Consider the following 18,435-nt stretch of genomic DNA (forward strand, 5'->3'; position numbering starts at 1 on the left):
TGAGGAATATGTGCTGTTAGAGGATGTTAAAACAACTACATGTGGCTTATGTTACAACAATAATAAACCCACCCAAAAGCTGTCAATGTCTGAAACTTTGAGTCTCACCAGTGTGTGTGTGTGTATATATGTGTGTGAGAGAGAGAGAGAGAGAGAGAGCGAGAGAGAGTGAGTGAGTGAATGAGTGTGTGTGTGTGTGTGAGAGAGAGAGAGAGCGAGAGTTGACTATGCCATTACACACATGGACACCTCCTACATACATGCATTCACTGTCAGACCATAGTCTTCCTTTTCAGACCACTGTTAAATTAAGGTGTTCCTAAAGAAAATCCAACACCATAGAACAGACAAGGGCCCAGCAACCTGTTCAAACTAAAACCCAACATACAAATGGTCCCCAAAATATGAGTCTGAATTCCTTAGTGCAATTAGCTCCAAAGAAATGTACAACCTAATCAATAGATTTCAAATAACACAGTTTATGGCTGTAAAGGAATCAATGGAAAGGAGGCTAGAACCGGCTTGATAATATAGATAATATTTTTAATGATAAACTTAAAAGACAAACACACACGACGGACATATCCGTTAACGATCTCTCTCTCTCGCATGATCCTCTGCACATTCCTCCCTCATTCTCAGGCTGGGGAGCCCCCAGCATGACGTAGAACCCCCCCTTTCCCTGGGGGCCCTAAACCCCGTCTGCTGGCAGGTCATCCCCGTCTACCTGGACGAGGGAGGGGACGAGGGAAAAAGAAATTATTAAACTGGGGGGGGGTGCTTCCTGTAACAGTGTAGTACCCCCCAAAAAACACTGTAAAATTTAAAAGAGAGGGAAAAGGCCAACGCAGAGCGGCAGTGAGAGAGAGAGAGGAGAGAGAGATGAAAAAAAATAAAATAAAAAAAACCTACTCGCCGGTTCTCCGATACACAGTCGCATGGTTCTCGATCACTACTCCACACTCTCAGGCGGACGACAGCCGCTTCTCCCTGGGCAGACCAGAGTCAGACTCACGACCCCTGGTGGAAAGAACGCCCGTTCGCATTCTCAGCGACTCGTGGGGACTCTCCTCTGCCCCTGGCAGCGGCCCTACCGCTCCAGGCGGTCGGGGAGACACTTCCCTCCTCCCCTCGCGGACGGCGGTCTACCAATCGACCCCTCCACATTTCTGGTGGATGGCAGGGCTCTCCTCCGCCCCTGGCAGCAACTCCATCGCTCCAGGCGGTCGCGGAGTCCAGTCCCCACTCGCCTCGCGGACGGAGGCCGTTCACCGCGTACAGGCGGTCGGTCTACTCCCTCCCCCGGTGGATGGCAACGGCATTACCCTGGGTGGACAGCAGTGTCGAGGACTCCGCAACGGGCATCTCTCCTCCTTCCCAGGCTTCGGCACCAGTGTAAAGGGATCAATGGAAAGGAGGAGGTGAGAACCGGCTTGATAATATAAATAATAGTTTTAATGATAAACTTAAAAGACAAACACACACATGACGGACAAGTCCGTTAACGATCTCTCTCTCCCACACGATCCTTTGCAGTCGACCTTTATCCCTCTCGAAGGCTTGATTAGCCTAATACGGGACGGGGTGTGTAGGATCACGACCCGGCCCCGCCCTCCCACAATGGCTAACAAGATTGACGTTAATTCCGCAGTACAATAAATTAATGACATTTATCAAAGGTGCTCAATCAAAGCAAACCTTCTCCATACAAACAAGAAAACTAAACTAAAAACTGGGGATAACATTTGGTTTGATAAAGAATGTAAAATTAATAGAAAACTACTCAGACAGCTCACTAACCAAAAACCACACAAAACTGAAACCAGACAAAATTATTGTGAAGCACTCAGGGATTATAAAAAATACAATATGCCACAAAAAGCAACAACACCTAAACCACACTCTTAATGAAATTGAAGACTCAATTAATGGTAATCAGTTCTGGGAAAAATGGAAAAGTCTGAATAAACAACACAGCTACATAGCCATACAAAATGTAGAAGACTATTTAAAAAAATTATTAAAAGAAATGTCCCCAGAAAATCTCACACGTGACCAGAAAAACATGCAAAATAAGTTGATTCAAATGGAATCTACAAAAAAAAATAAGACAAAACCCTTTAGACTATCAGATTAGCATAGAAGAATTGACAGAAAGACAGATAGGCATGTGGTTTAGAAAACATTAGAACAGAAATGCTGAGGCACATCCCTGCAGTAATGCAGGAGGACTTGTTAAAACTGTTCAATCTGGATCTGCAACTGGATAATTTCCTGATACCTGGAGTATTGCCTTAATACACCCATAATATAAGAGTGGAGACAAATTCAACCCCAATAACTTCTGAGGCATTTGTGTGAATAGTAATCTGGGGAAGACTTTCTGTTGTGTCCTGAAGATACAGGCCTTCCTTTCCAAGCACAATGTCTTGAGAAAGAGTCAGATTGGATTCTTACCAAACCACCGCACCACCGACCACATTCACACGCTACACATGATAGTCAACCAGAACGTTCATCAAAAAAGCAAAGGCAAAATGTATGCATGTTTTATTGATTTAAAAAAGCATTTGATTCCATTTGACATGATGGTCTATATTCTAAAATTGTACAATCTGGCATTGGGGGTAAAATGTACGATACTATTAAATCTATGTATTCGGACAACAGGTACAGAGAAAAAATTGGCAATAGAACAGAATTCTCAACTCAAGTGCATGGAGTGAGACAGGGCTGCAGTTTGAGTCCAAATCTGTTCAACTTTTTTATGTTTTTACATAATGAGTTAGCAGTGCTACTGGAACAATTTGCAACACCTGGTCTTACTCTAAATCATTCTGAAGTTAAATTTCTTCTCTATGTAGATGATCTGGTGCTGCTGTCAGCTATTGCACAAGGGCTAAAGCAGCACCTGGACCTGCTGGAGAACTACTGTCAGAACTCGCCCCTGACTGTCAATTTGAAAAAATTATGATCTTCCAGAAAAGAGCCAGATTACAGGTAACCAGATACACATTCACTCTGGGAAACACTGCAATAGAACACACCCTGTACACTACGACCACCTCGGTCTAAAACTCAGTGCTTCAGGGTTTTGGTCTGGCAGTGAATGCAATAAAAAAGAAAGCTAGAAGAGCTTTCTATGATATTAAGGACAAATTTACCCAAATAGACATTCCCATAGCAATTTGGTGTAAAATCTTTGATAGTATTATTATGCCTATTGCTCTGTACGGATGTGAGGTTTGCGGTCCACTCTCTCTGGCAGATTATTATAGATAGGACAAACACCCCATAGAATCCCTGCATGCAGAATTCTGTAGAATGCATGCTGGGACGAACTAGGCAGAGACCCCCAATTATACATATTGAAAAACGATCCCTCAAATTGTGGACACACCTAAATTCAAGTTCCCCTAACACGCTGCAACACGAAGCCCTTAAAACCCAAGAGTTGAAGCCTAAAACCAGTCCCATTTGTCAGCTAGCTCTGAAATTCACAAACCCACTAACAATTAATAAACACCAGTTTCAGACCAGCACTGCTGAACAAAACCAAATCAGATTAAACCAAATCATAAAATAAAGCAAAAATTCATATTTGGACCATTGGGAAAATGAAAGTAAATTGGAATGTTATCGGGTCCTAAACAGAACATATAATCTGGCAGAATATCTCACACTGTAAGAGATCCAAAACAGAGATGGATCTTCACCAAATACAGACTCAGCGACAACAGTCTGGCCATAGAAAAAGGCAGACACAGACAAACATGGCTTCCAAAGGAAGAACAAGTCACATAGATTAGGCTACTTGTATGGTGACTTATGTGATTTTTGGAGCTTCAAAACTTTGGCACCCATTCACTTGCATTGTATGGACCAAAAGAGCTGAAATATTCTTCTAAAAATCTTAATTTGTCTTCTGCTGATGAAAGAAAGTCATAAACATCCGGGATGACATAAGGGTGACTAAACAATGAGAGAAATAAAATTTTTGTGTGAACTATCCCTTTAAAACCTGATGTGGCCCCTGTACCAAACAACTGCTCTACCTCCTCTATCGTGCCAAGTGACCCTGCTTTTAGTGTTTTACTTTTATTTTTACATTCCTTGCATTGTTTTAAACGTGTTTTATACGCAACAATAACTCTCTCAGTCGGCATTAAGAGAAATTTAGACCCTTCGTGTAAACTGATTTTAATGTAATTGTTTCATACATTATGATATGTAAATTACGGTATGTGTGCTACATTTTTAAATTGCAGCATCGAGTTTTGCAGCATCGAGCATAGCGTTTTCAACTAAGTACTCAATACTCACGAGTACTTTTAAATGAGCTACTCTTTTACTCTTACTTGAGTAATTTTACTCTACTCAAACTATATTTTTTCAGAAGTAACAGTACTTTTACTTGAGTATTATTGTTCACTTTCCACCCATGTCTGTTGGTCCATTCAATTCCATTGAATGATAGTTAATAAAAGTAATCTATTCAACACGATTGGTTTAATCAATATCTTTTTTTAATTAAAAACTTTTTATTGACTCATAAACATATATCAAAGAAACACACAGCATATATACACTGAGTCAACATTTAACCCTTACTAGTAACCCCCCCAATCACCAACCCAACCCGACCCCCAACGAAAACCCCTGTGGTCACAAACAGAATACACACATAAAAAAAATAAAAAGAAAGTAAATACAAATGTAATATAATAATCAGATAATTAAAATTAAACCTCTCTCCACAGCCCCTCCCCGAGAGTCCCCCAAAAACACCAAATACCTGCCCCACTTCCTATCAAACAAATATCAAACCCCCAGCCCTCTGCTCGATATCTCCTCAAAAGCCGCCACCCTCCCCATCTCTGCACACAACTCCGGAAATGAGGGAGCCCCATCTGACTTCCATACCTTTAAAATAATCTGCCTGCCCATCATAATAATATTCAAGGCCCAATTTGTTATGTGTTTGTCCCCCACATTTATGACCGCCCTATCACCCAGAATACAGAGTCTGGGGCAAAACGAAACTCTGAACCTTCAACCAAAATTCTTGGATCTTAACACCCCAGTAAAAAACATGGGTTGTGTCTCCATTTTCTGATTGCCAGCAGGTGGGTGTGTCTTTAATACCAAGCCTATAGAGGGGCTCCAATATAATAAGAGTAAAATCTTGAATTGCATAAGGGAACCCTTGCAGACTTTACATTTTTTTGAATCCTAGCCCATACTCCCCCTTCCAATAACATATCTTTAAATCTTTCTCCCATAATCTCTTAAAAGAAGTTGAAGTTCTGTCCCCCAGGCCCTGAATTAGCAGGAAGTAATACACTGAAGCCTCTCCCAGAGTATCTGCCGCTTCAGGGGGGTGTATGCTACTCCCAAAAACAATACAGAACAGGTGGCGCAGCTGTAAATACCAATAGAATTGAGATCTGGGAATCCTAAAATGTTTAACCAAATTTTCTCAATAGTCCACTCTCATATAGGTCACAGAGCGTAGTAACCCCCCTCACAATCCAGTCTGACCAGCAGAAAGGGGACATATTAATACATAATTTTGGGTTCAGCCATATGTTTGAGGCGCAGCTGTAAATACCAATAGAATTGAGATCTGGGAATCCTAAAATGTTTAACCAAAGATCTCAATAGTCCACTCTCATATAGGTCACAGAGCGTAGTAACCCCCCTCACAATCCAGTCTGACCAGCAGAAAGGGGACATATTAATACATAATTTTGGGTTCAGCCATATGTTTGAGGCAACATTGAAATAAATATCCAAATTAAACACTCTGGACACTGCGAGATGCAGTCCAAATGCGAGTTATCTCGCATTTGCACTCTGGTGCAAATGCGAGATAACGGGGTGTAACTTAACCTCTCCGGATAGTTTGATAGAAAGGCTTTGCAATGGTGAAAGAGGGGTAAGAACTTCCTGTTCCTGTTCTCTCAGGTGGAAGCGACCAATAAGCCAAATGCCTGAGACTGAATGCATAATAATAAAATAAAATCTTGGGTAGGCTTAGCCCACCTTTGTCAATCAGCATTTGTAATTTAATGAAGTGTAATCTGGGACGTTTACCATTCCAAATGAAGGACTTCACAATGCTATCAAATGATTTGAAATAAGTGAGGGGGACATCTACATGGAGAGATTGTAGCAGGTAGTTACATTTTGGAATACAATTCATTTTAATAACATTAACCTTCCCAATCATAGATAAATGTAACAAAGCCCACATGTCCATCACACAAAAATCTTTTTATTAAGGGGTCAAAATTAACTAACTAAATCAGACAAATTTTCTGGGAATAAAATGCTCAAATAATTAATACCCTGTTTGGGGCACTGGAAGGCACCCAGCTGGAAAGCCATTACTGGGCAGTACACTGTCAGAGCCAAAGCTTCAGATTAAGACCAATTGACTTTGTATCCTGAGAATTTAGAAAAGGAATGAATAATTCTATGACAAGGCATAGACCTAGTAGGGTCGGAGACAAATAATAAAATATAATCTTTGTAAAGCAAAGGTTTAATGTGCCATACCTCCTGAGTAAAATAATCTGAAATTAATTCATTTGTTTGTGCCACCACTACCGTGTGTCTATAAAGTAACTTAATCCATCCAATAAAAGTTTTCCCGAACCCGTATATTTCCAAAATCTTAAAAAGATAATCCCATTCTACCTTAACAAATCCCTTTTCGTGTCAAGTGAGATGGCAGTGACCAGAGTCTGATCATTCACCACTGACCACATTATATTGATGAAATGCCTAATGTTTTCAGAAGAGCTGGTGCCCAAATAAACCCCACCTGATCTATATGTATAACAGATGTCATAACTTTACTTAAACGGTTAGCCAGCATTTTTGACAATATTTTTACATCTAACAGGATCAGTTAAATTGGATGGTAACTCTAACACTCGCTTGAATATTTGTCCTTTTAAGAATCAGACTGATCCTGGCTAGCGTCATGGTTGGTGGAAGCTTTCCATTCTTTAATGATTCTGTATAAACTTCTAACAAAAGTAGAGCCAGTTCTGTAGCATAAGATCTAAGAAAATTCTGCGGCAAAGCCATATTGCCCAGGACACTTGCCTGTAGGCAAGGCCTTAATTACCTCGCCATGCTCGTCCAAGGTTATCTCAGAATCAAGAGAACTTATTTTGCTCAAATGTCAGTTTAGATACTTTGCCCTGAATAGCCAAAACTCCACCTTCTGTAACAAAATAGTATTATATCTATATTTCAATTTGGTCAATTCTCTGATGCCATCAGACGACATTCTGCGCTTTAGCTCTGCATCTGCACTTTTAAAATTGCCTTCCAATTCTACGAGTTCTTGTACTCGTAGAATTGGAAGGCCTACTGTATTATCCGGCCCCTAAGAACCGCCTTAAATGCCTCCCTAGCCACACCCACAGATAATGTTGAGGACCAGTTGGTCTCCATATAAACATTAATATAAACATTAATTTCAGCCTTTAACATTTGTTGAAGTTCAGGATTTTGCAAAAGGGATAGATTAAAGCACCAACTATATGATCTCTTTTTCTCCATATGTGGCAACACCTCTAATCTCACCAGGGCGTGATCTGAGACTAAGATGTTTCCAATTGAGTAATCAACAACAGATGAAATGAGGGACTTAGATATAATAAAATCTATTCTAGAATAAATGTTATGGACTGATGAAAAAAATTATAGTCCTAACCAGATGGGTTAAAAAGTCTCCAAATATCTGTAAGACCATGATGTTTACACATCCTGTGAAGAGTCAGTGTTGCTCTAGGGGCTTGCAGACTTGGAGGATTCTGCAGGAGGCAAGAACCGGCTTGTCAATATAAATAATATTTTAATAATAAACTGAAACAGAAGACACAAACACATATGACGGACATCTCACTCTCCCGCACAATCCTCTGCAGTTGGCCTTTATCCCTTGGAGGCTTGATTAGCCTGATAAGGGATCGGGTGTGTATAATCACGACCCGGCCCGCCCTGTCACATTCACTTAAAGAAAAATTTATATTTTTTTTGTGGTAATCAACACTGACACAAATGCTTTCGACTGAGCTTAACTTGTACTGAACCTGTATTCCCTTAAGCTTTGAATGTAATATGTACAACAGACTTCAGAACTTTTTTCCAATAAATGGATTAGTTTCATACTGTGTGCTGCCTCTGTAGTCTCGTTTGACATTCACTGAAGAATGAGAAAATACAATTTACATTTATAACTGAAATTATACATTGTTCTAGTAATTTGACTTAATCGACTTCATCTAACGTGATATAAACATGTAGGCTAAACAAGACAAGAAGGCTTAAATGTAGGAGAACATAACTAATTCAAGTTAAATGAAAGCCATTAATTAATATTAAATGAACACCATTCCTGTTAAACTAACACCATTCATTCAAGTTAAACAAACAACTTTCAATCATGTTAGTTTTACATGGTCTGTTTTATTGGGTTTAAATTGATTCCGTTTGTTAAGAGAACTTGTTTCAGTCACGTGGAACTACTGTCCATGATTGAATCATGTTCAGCCAAAGTACTATTTGTGTGTGTGTGTGATTTGTAATGCTTAAATGTTCAAATGTTCCATTGCAGGTTCATTCTGCTTTTATTATTATTATTTTAAATATATATGTGTGTGTGTGTGTGTGTGTGTGTGTGTGAGCGTGTATTTATCACTTTGTGGTGACCAAATGTCCATAAGGATAGTAAAACCCGAAATTTTTGACCTTGTGGGGACATTTTGTTGGTCCCCATGAGGAAAACAACTTATAAATCATACTAAATTATGTTTTTTTGAAAATGTAAAAATGTAGAAAGTTTTCTGTGAGGGTTAGGTTTAGGAGTAGGGTTAGGTTTAGGGGATAGAATATAAAGTTTGTACAGTATAAAAACCATTATGTCTATGGAAAGTCCCCATAAAACATGGAAACACTATGTGTGTGTGTGTGTGTGTGTGTGTGTGTGTGTGTGTGTGTTTGGTATAATGTTTTAATTAATATTGTGTTAGGGCAAAAAGGCCATAGCATTTTTTTTCAGGGGTGAAAAACAAAAGCTGTTGTTCCCAGAGCAAAAACATTTTAGAGACTGGTTTGTCAGCTTTAAAAAAATTATGAACCAGTTAAAAAAGCAACAAAATTGTTGTTGAAAAATATGCTTAAGCATTTAAAGCTGTTGCTGATTAGTTCTTGTAATATGCTGAATAAAAGAATTTGTGTTTTTTAGTATGTTGTTTTTGCGAATCACATTGGTACTGTTATTGCAAGTATGTGGTAAAACCTCACAACTCTTAATACATAACTCTAAGTAAAGTAATATGCTACAGTACTATAAAATACAGATTACACAGTTTTCACATTAGGCAATACATTTACATTACCCAACATTTACAGAATCTATCATTTCCATAATATCTATCCTATGTGTAATCAAGTTGTGATCAATGAAGACATCCTTTACAATAATTTAGGCAAATTGTGTTTTTCAGATATAATTGAAACGTAGGTGTACTCTCTATAATCAAATGTACACAGTTAAATAAAACTAATTAATTAAATGAACATTTAGCAAACATTACATTCATTTGGATCAAGGCTGTCTCCATAGATTATCATCCACATCACAATGAATGTCATCATTATTCATGCACCTTGGGAAAAACCTTTTGGCATGGCGAATCCATGCTTGACATTGTTCTACACTGATGTCATCACATGCCTCATTCATGGCCTGAAGGAGGGTGGCACGCTCAAGGGGTTGGCGATCATAGACCTTCCACCTCCATACTGAAAACAATTCCTCAATAGGTTTGAGGAGAGTATAGGGGCAGGTAGAGGGTCATGAATTGGGGATGGGCCTAAAACCATGCTTGAACCACCTCTGAATGGTGGAACCTGACATTGTCCCACACAATTACATAGGTGACCCCTTCACCTTGACAGGCCAGCTCATTTTCAATTTAGAAACTCAATGTGATGACAAGTAATGGCCTTTGTCCTACCACACCATCTTCAGAGGTACGCACATGGAGATGTTTCCTCCACACTGTCCAGGCACTTATCCTTTTAAGAATCAGAGTGATCCTGGCTAGCGTCATGGTTGGTGGAAGCTTTTCATTCTTTAATGATTCTGTATAAACTTCTAACAAAAGTGGAGCCAGTTCTGTAGCATAAGATCAAAAAAATTCTGATAAGGCGACGAGTTTTGGCCAGGTTAAAGCCCGCTTCATCAAAAAAATATACTTGTGATAGTTCATATAAGCATCAATCACCCTCTAAATATATTTAGATTAGTTATTTTTATAGTGTAGTTCCAATATACATATGAAGTAGGCGATGCATAAAATAGTAACAGTAATACAGTATAGTGCTTTACCTGAACATACTCAGCCCTCAGTTGTTTCACCCGGTCATTGTTTCTCTCAAAAGGCACCAGGTAAATGTGTTTCATTGATACCTGGTGCCTCTTCAAAAGGCGGGCTACTGTTGGTAGGCTTATTGGTGCCACATTGGCAAAGGCGTCATTGTTCTCCTGAATTGCCTGCTGAATTTCCTACAGCCGTGTATCATTCCTGGTCCTCAACTTTTCCACCACTGACCACTCCTGCTGGTCTATCAGCACATGGCCACCACTTTGGGGTTTTCTGTAAATTCTAAGCATGGAATAGAGTATACGTCAATAGATCATACTGTATGAATACTGTAACATGTTTTATGAATTTACATGTAAATGTAATGGTAAAGCATGGTATATATCCTCCAGACTTAACGGTTTTCTTGGCAAAAAGTTTGGATGATAGTATTGACCATAGATCTTTTTATATTTGGATTAAATACAGTTTTTCTCCAAATTTAGGTCACTGCTCCTATAACAATTAACACAGCCATCTGAAAACTTTGTAATAGTCCTAAACAAATTGCGCATTTTCCTCATTTTCTTGAAACACTACATACCTAATTTCTCTGATCCAAAACTCATGCTTTCATACCAGTAAATTTAACTAAATTAAAGTCATATTCTCAAATGCACATATCAGGTTGCCAAATCCCTTCACATTGACTGTGTTAGTAATGGACACAGCAAAGAAAATGCAATTTACTAAAATTTTTCACACAACTATCATGACTCTACTATCAATAAAAGGGGTAAAATATGAAAATTCACAGCAAACAAACAATGAGGAAGATGAACTTCCTCTTTCAGGTGTGTGCATGGAAAGACTTCAGGAAAGACCAAATGGAGATGGTGTAATGATGGTGAACAGAAAGAGGACATCAGGGTAGAAGATTAGAGTAAAGAAGGCTCAAATGATCTGAAAGTCCCTCTAATTGATTGTGTTATGAATTATGGTCTCTCTAAGACACACAGAGTGTTGTGAACAGATCTTCAATCTCAACAAAAATAGTTGCATGTCTATAGCTGAAAATGTTATGAATTCAATAGAGAACACATCTATAGACTTGATTTTAGTATTTAGTTTTAATAAATCAAATCAAATCAAATCAATCAAATCACTTTATTGTCACACTACCATATACACAAGTGCAACAGTAGGTGAAATTCTTGTACAGTTCCAAGCAACATAGCAGTCATGACAGAGACGAGACATATACCAATTACAATAAACAACATAATTACACAACACGATTTACATATCAAATGTACACATACTTACACAACACAATAATTATGTACAATACACAATATAGAATACACAATATCCAATACAATAAGTAAGGAGTATATGAAATATCAGGAAAGAATGTGCTGCTATATTATGCTATATTATGCAGTGAAATTGAATAGTTTTGCAAAACTGAGTGTCTGTTTCGTCTGCTGAGTGAATTGTTTTGAGAGCACTGATTATAGTTTGGAGAAATGTATAAAATCGACTGAGAAAAACTGTAATCTGGCAGCCTCTGCCATGGTAAGGCCTCGGCTCACCACATGATCAACGATGATGGCCCAGACTTCATTAGAGACAACAGTTCTGCCTCAATCTTCGACGAGCCCCATGCCCACATCTCTAACCTCTCTGTTGGTGCCCATGCACGCTTCTCTGACCTCTCTGTTGGTGCCTATGCCCACCTCTCTGACCTCTCTGTAAGTGTCCATGCCCACCTCTCTGATGGATCCCTTGTCCACAAGCTCTTCCTATTCCTTGCTGTCTATCCTGCTCCATGTTGAAAGAAATTGCCTGTGTTTACACCAATCAATCTGGTTTTCAGATGCATAAAACATCTGCAAAGTACACAAACTTTATCCTACAAAGTATGTAAGTGCTAAATGCTTGTGTGAATTCTCAGCCTATTATTTTCTACTTTCCCTCCATACTTTCCTTCTATTTTTCTTAGTTAAATGGTCTTATTGCCCACAATTCAGCTATCTGGCAAAATTCACAGAAAAATAAAATCACAGAAAAGATTTAGCATAACCACAAACATCACTGACCCTATGACTGGACACGCTGAAGACTTCTAGTATAAATAGAATATGCAGCTCTATAATTAGGTTTTTTCATTCAGTTTTCAGCAGGATCCACATTTGTATCATTCTTTAGTATAAACCATGTTATTAAGCAAGCAAAGCGAATACATCCATAATCATCTGAGCCATTGTAAATGAATGAACATCAGTTTTGCTTTTTTAGACATCACAAACCTTTCAATTTGTTTGGCTTGTTACTGAAACTTACAGTTAAAATTAAACTCAAAAGAAGTGCGCTCACATGCCAGACATTTAAATGTTTGCTCTTCAAAAGCAGTTGAAATTAATTTATATGTTGATCCAGCAGAAGATTTGAGACTTGAGTCAGCTAGACATTTTTCCCTGCCTTAGGATACACATTATACTCTGGACTTGGTCTGCTTTGTTGCCCCAGGCTTTTTGAATTTAGACTTTCAAAGTTCTTTGAAAAGATTTTGACATCAAAGTTTCTCAAAGTCATTGCTTACATCTTTGCTCTTTGACTTCTATCTTGGCCAGAGACACAAAGGTTTGAGACAACACAAGAGTCAAGATCTCGCTGCTGCACTATAATTGCTGGTTGATAGAGATAAAAACAGTAAATACAGTCAGATTTACCATTAGCTTCAAACTGTTAGGTGTGGATATGGAAGACTGTCTCAATTACAAAACTCTAGAATGTGCTTTGGTCTGAGCATGCATTTCATTGCTGAAGAGCCATCAGCTTAATACAATCCCTTCTTTTATTTGAAGTGGTGAAATCTACTGAATTTGTTTATGTGACTGTGGTACAGTCAGTCTCTAAAGATATGGTGTATTCATATGAACTCATGTTTTTCTTCAAAAGAAGAACAAATCCCTGCCAAAAGCAACCCTGTATTGAGTGTCCATTGGAAATGACTACTGCATGTATCCCTACATGGAATTCATCTTCTAATTAATAGAAAAATATATAATAATGTTCAATGTTGATATCATTCAGTTTTAACACTAATCCCAAAACACCTACAGCACAATAGATTACAATAGCCAGGGAATTTACCTTATTCTGATGACGAGTAAATATTGAGCAGGCGAGGTTTGTTTATTCAGTTGCCATGACAACTAGGTTTGCGCATACGCGCCTTCCAAGGACTTCTGAGAACAGAGCGCGAAATTGCGATGCTACTGCCCGGATTAGACAAAACTGTCTGATTCCATTCAGTTTTGCCTAATCCGGGCAGTAGTATCGCAAAAGTAGTATCAAGTGCAACTAAAAGAAGGAAAGACATTATATTTATTTTTATTAAAATTTAACGAAAGTACATTTAAATTTTGTGTGATCTACCAGCATTGCCTTTGCGATCAACTGGTAGATCGTGATCGACGTATTGGGCACCCCTGAATTAAGGTATAAAGAACTTTTATTTATGGATGTATCAGACATAAGATACAGAATGTGAGGAATAATATAAAAGTTGAAAATGAAAACAAAATGCTACAAAAATCAATTGTGTTTTGTCATATTGATCTGAGAAGGGTGTAGCAAAGCTGATTCTGATTCTGATTCTGAGCTGTGGTTTGACAGTCTCCGCATGTTCATTATTAGCACAGTTTTCACTGAGGATTTACTACGTGGTGTTCTCACATAAGTGCTCTAAACCTTTTGTTTGGAATATTTTGCATTTGAAATACATACAATAGTGCTGCTGTCCTTATTATGATTTGTAGCTCATAGAGACAGCACGGTGTACAAACAAATGTACTATAAATCTAACATGCTGAGCTGATAAGAAATGAAAATAGTAACAAAATATTCAATACTTGCGATCTTTATAAAAGAATATTAAGTTGTTATCGACGGTGATCGTCGATTCTGTGTTACTAAAAAAAGTGGAATAATAAAAGGACTGACCTTGGACCTCGTTGTCTCCTGACTCCTCCATTGCTCCAACCAAACCAGCTCACAGTGGTGCCGAGAACCCGGGTTTGGGTGAAAGCAGAGCTATGGAGCCTTCACTGCTGGCCGAAGTCATCAACTCCCTCACCAACATCCAGCAGACACAACACCATGCCCCGGAGGTTCGCCGGGAGCAAGAACAACGCTTCCAAGCCTTGCTCCAGGCACAAGCCGAGGACCGGCAAGCGCTGTGGAGCCTGATCGCCAGGGAGGGGGCTGGTGCTGCGTCCTCCTTGGAGCCCGTCCCACCACTGGCCCTTGCGAAAATGGGGCCAAGCGATGATCCGGAGGCCTTCCTCGACCTGTTCGAGAAAACGGCTGAGGTATGGAGGTGGCCTCCCGATCAGTGGGCGGCCCGCCTATTGCCCCTGATTTCCGGGGAGGCACAGCTGGCGGCACAACAACTTCCCACCGCCAGCCTCATGGAATATAGCCATCTGAAGAAAGCCATCCAGCAACGGGTAGGTCAGACCGCGGAGCAGAGTCGACAGCTATTCAGCTCATTAAGCTTCGGGAAGGGTGGCCGCCCGTTCGCGTTTGCGCAACAGCTCCGTGACGCCTGCCGGAAATGGCTGTTGGTGGGGGGAACCCGTGACATTGTGGAAGTGGTCGACATGGTGGTACTGGAGCAGTTCGTCTCCCAACTTCCCCGAGGCATGTCGGAGTGGGTCCAGTGCCGTTGTTGGATGGGGCCGTCCAGCTGGCAGAGGACTAAATGGCGGCGGTCAGACCCCAGACCCGGCCCAGAGGATCCTTTCCCTTTTCTGCCCCTTCAAACCCCCCTGTCTCTCTACGCTATTCCCCCCAGGTTGGCGAGCCCGCCCCCACGAGTGCGGAAGGAAGACCTGGGCCGGTCTGCTGGAGCTGTGGGGAAGCCGGACATAGCCATGAGCGGTGTCCAGTGATGGAGGTGGGGACACTGGTTCGGATCCCCGACGCTCCACAGGCCGCCCCCGATCGGGCAGGAATGTATCGCATACCGGTAAGGGTGAAGGGGGATACACATCAAGCTTTGGTGGATACAGGTTGTTCTCAAACCTCGATCCACCAACGCTTGGTGCAAGGCGGGGCATTGGATAAAAATAAACTGGTGAGGGTGAGGTGAGTGCATGGGGACATTCACAAGTATCCAGTGGTTACCATTGAGATACGATTCAGGGGGAAAAGGCATAGAGTCGAGGCCGCGGTTAATTCCCGCCTCACCCATCCACTAATCCTGGGAACCAATTGGCCCGGTTTTAAAAATTTACTGAGGGTAATGTGTGTGGATAGGTCCTGCAGAGTGGTGGCGCGGGGTGTGGCGTGTGATACTATGGCTGGGGAGGCAGTGCCGGGGCCGTCAACGTCGGCTCCGCGTCAAGTTGATGCAGACGAGGGAGTTCCCATCCTCAGGAGTTTCCCTGAGGGGGATTTCCCTCTGGAGCAGTCGCGTGACGAGTCCCTCAGGCACGCCTTCGATCAAGTGAAAGTAATTGATGGTCAACAGCGCCAGCCCGGTGTTGCACTCACATACCCATACTTTTCTATTATCAAAGAGCGGTTGTATCGAGTGACGCAGGACACTCAAACCAAAGAGATTACAACTCAGCTGTTAGTACCGAAGAGCCGTCGGGAAACACTCTTCCAGGCGGCTCACTATAATCCAATGGCCGGCCACTTAGGTCACGAAAAGTCTTTGAACCATATAATGGCCTGTTTCTTTTGGCCGGGCATTCACGGGGACGTTCGCAAGTTGTGTGCGGCGTGAAGGGAATGTCAGTTGGTGAACCCACCGGCCACCCCAAAAGCGCCATTGCGCCTGCTGCCATTGATCGAGATCCCCTTCGACAGAATTGGAATGGATCTCATCGGGCCATTAGAAAAGACTGCACGCGGACATCGCTTTGTGTTAGTTCTGGTGGACTATGCAACGCGATATCCGGAAGCAGTGCCTCTACGCAACATCTCAGCACGCAGTGTTGCGGAGGCACTCTTCAAAATTATCTCCTGAGTGGGGATTCCAAAGGAAATCCTCACGGCTCAAGGCACAACTTCTATCACCCGCAGACCTTCGGATAGCAAAAATCAAATTCAATACGTTCTTGACCTTCAAGCAAAACTCCACACTTTGGGACGGGTAACACAGGAGAATTTGCTCCAAGCGCAAGAACGCCAACGCCGACTGTACGACAGGGGCACTCGGCTACGGGAATTTTCACAGGGAGATAAAGTACTTGTGTTACTGCCCACCTCAAGCTCCAAATTACTCGCCTAGTGGCAAGGACCCTTTGAGGTCATGTGATGAGTTGGAGATCTCGATTATGAGGTTAAGCGAATGGATAGGAGAGGGTCACGTCAAACCTACCACCTCAACCTCCTCAAACCATGGAGGGAGGCGGTACCTGTAGCCTTGGCGACGGCGGTTCCGGAGAAGGCGGAGCTCAGACCGGAGGTATCGCTCAAAGCAAATTAATTTACCCCGGTCCGTTGCGGAGACCACCTCTCGCTGTTGCAGCTGACAGATTTTGCGTGGCTGCAAGCGGAGTTCGCAGATGTGTTTTTTCCCCTGCCCGGTCGCACTAACCTCATAGAACACCATATTGAGACCACCCCGGGTGTGGTATTTCATAGCCGGACTTAACGTCTCCCTGAGCACAAGAAAAAGGTTGTTAGGGAGGAATTAGAGGCAACGCTCGAAATGGGCATAATACAGGAGTCGCACAGTGATTGGGCCAGCCCGGTAGTTCTGGTACCGAAGAGCGACGGCTCGGTCCATTTCTGTGTTGACTATCGGAAAGTGAACGCGGTGTCCAAATGTGACGCTTATCCAATGCTGCGAATTGATGAGTTACTCGATCGGTTAGGCATGGCTCAATTTTACTCGACGCTGGACTTAACAAACTCCAATGTCCCGAGAAAAAAACGCTTTTTCCACACCGTTCGGATTACACCAATTTGTGACACTTACGTTCAGTTTGTTTGGAACCCCGGCCACGTTTCAGCACCTTATGGACAAGATCCTCAGACCCAACGCGGCGTATGCCGCCGCATATCTGGATGGCATTATAATTTACAGTAATGACTGGCGGCGGCACATGCAACATCTGAGGGCGGTCCTGAGAGCGCTGAGGCGGGCGGGACTTACGGCAAACCCGAAGAAGTGTGCAACTGGGCGGGTGGAAGTTAGGTATCTGGGGTTCCACTTGGGTCACGGGCAGGTGCGTCCACAGGTTGACAAAACCACAGCGATCGCAGCCTGCCCGGCACCCAAGACCAAAAAGGGGGTAAGGCAGTTTTTGGGGCTGGCTGGCTACTACCGAAGGTTTGTGCCTAGTTATTCTGATGTCACCAGCCCGCTGAATGACCTTACTAAAAAGGGGGCTCCCGATCCGGTCCAGTGGACAGAGTCGTGCCAACAGGCCTTCCTTAATGTAAAATCTGCACTGTGTGGGGGGCCGCTTTTACATGCACCTGATTTCTCTCTCCCCTTTATTTTGCAGACTGAAGCATCTGACAGGGGGCTGGGCGCAGTGCTCTTGCAGGTGGTCGGAGGGGAGGAACGGCCAGTGCTTTTTATTAGTCGCAAGCTCTCCATCAGGGAGATAAAATATAGCACCATGGAGAAGGAGTGCCTTGCGATTAAGTGGGCAGTTCTGACACTACGCTACTACATGCTGGGGCGGGCCTTCACCCTCTGTTCCGATCAGCCGAGAGAGTGTGTTCCAAGAGTGCTCATATATATATATATATATATCTTTATAAAAGAATATTAAGTTGTTATAGACAGTGACCATCGATTCTGTGTTACTAAAAAAAGGGAAATAATAAAAGGACTGACCTTGAACCTGCCTCGTTGTCTCTTGACTCCAGTTCACATACATTTCTTAGCAATGGCCAGTCTTATCTGTATTCATAGGTGCAAATACGCTGGGAAATCCACTGCAAATTACTAATAGCCACATAAGTATGTCTAGAGGTGAACCACATTTATCTGGAATACTAAATCTTACTT

Source organism: Xyrauchen texanus, chromosome 6 (genome assembly GCF_025860055.1).
Source record: "Xyrauchen texanus isolate HMW12.3.18 chromosome 6, RBS_HiC_50CHRs, whole genome shotgun sequence".
NCBI lineage: Eukaryota > Metazoa > Chordata > Actinopteri > Cypriniformes > Catostomidae > Xyrauchen > Xyrauchen texanus.